At 36.0% G+C, this 1,290-nt stretch overlaps 1 pseudogene; it reads left to right on the plus strand.

Annotated features, from left to right (window-relative positions):
* Positions 1-428: 428 nt before the first annotated feature.
* On the plus strand, positions 429-953 carry LOC122678223 (annotated as a pseudogene).
* Positions 954-1,290: the final 337 nt, after the last annotated feature.

Below are 1,290 nucleotides of genomic sequence, written 5' to 3' on the forward strand. Positions count from 1 at the left end.
GAAAAAAAAGGTTAACGTGATCCACCAATGACTTAACTGTATGTTAGTACAAATTCAGCTTTCTTTCAAAAATACAGTATCTCTGTAATGTATCACCCACACTGTCCAGGATAAAATAAATTATTAGACACTTGACGAAACAGAAACATATAAACAATCAATCAAAGAGGAAACGTACTCAAGACTTTTACATTAGCATTGAGACTGGGATTTTAAAACAAGTTTTATAAATATATTAATGAATAAAAAAGAAAAGATAAGTAAAATTGGTGAACAGACAGGGAATCCCCAAAAAGAAATGGAAACTATAAAATGACAAACTTGAAATTCTACAGCTGAAAATACAATATCAGAAAAGAAAAAATTACTGGATAGAATTTAAAAGATCGGATAATGCAGAAAAAGAACCAGCCAATTTAAAGACAAGTGAACAGGGAAATGCGTGTGCTAGCTTTCTGTGTGCTTAGGTGCCCGAGCTACTGAGGGTCTAGGTCCAGGCAGCCGAAGAGTGTGGTAGGTAACGGTCGTCAGCGCAAGGGTCATTTCGTTGCTGGGAAGGGATGGCCCTCGCCCGCGGTGATGGTGGTTAGCAAGATGAACAAAGATGCGCAGATGAGAGCAGCGATTAACCAAAAGTTGATAGAAACTGGAGAAAGAGAATGCCTCAAAGAGTTGCTGAGAGCTAAATTAATTGAATGTGGCTGGAAGGATCAGTTGAAGGCACACTGTAAAGAGGTAATTAAAGAAAAGGGACTAGAACACGTTACTGTTGATCTTGGTGGCTGAAATCACACCAAAAGGCAGAGCCCTGGTACCTGACAGTGTAAAGAAGGAACTCCTACAAAGAATAAGAACATTCCTTGCTCAGCATGCCAGCCTTTAATATTGAATTAGATTGTGTTGTTTTGTGGTTTTATTTCTGAAGTAAAACTTGCCATAAATTAGGAATTGACTTCCCAAAATAAAATCCTTTTTTGTATGATGGTATACAGTTTTCAGTAATGATATACATTGTATTGATTTTTTTCCCTAAATGTGTTATTTTAATAAATATCTCATGAATGAAAAAAAAAAAGACAAGTGAACAGGAATTTTCAAACTGAAAAAGAGAGGGAAAAAAAACTTGTAAAATTAGCCAAACTGCAGTGACTTGTGGGACAACAAGCTGACTGACTGGATAACTGGAGTATCAGAAAAAAGGAGACAGTGTGTGGTAGAATTTTTTTTCCTAAGCAGTAAGTTAAACATTTCCTTAACTTAGTGGAAATATTTCAATCCAAGTAGCTCAGA

The sequence above is a fragment of the Cervus elaphus genome, chromosome 20, assembly GCF_910594005.1.
Source record: "Cervus elaphus chromosome 20, mCerEla1.1, whole genome shotgun sequence".
Taxonomy (NCBI): domain Eukaryota; kingdom Metazoa; phylum Chordata; class Mammalia; order Artiodactyla; family Cervidae; genus Cervus; species Cervus elaphus.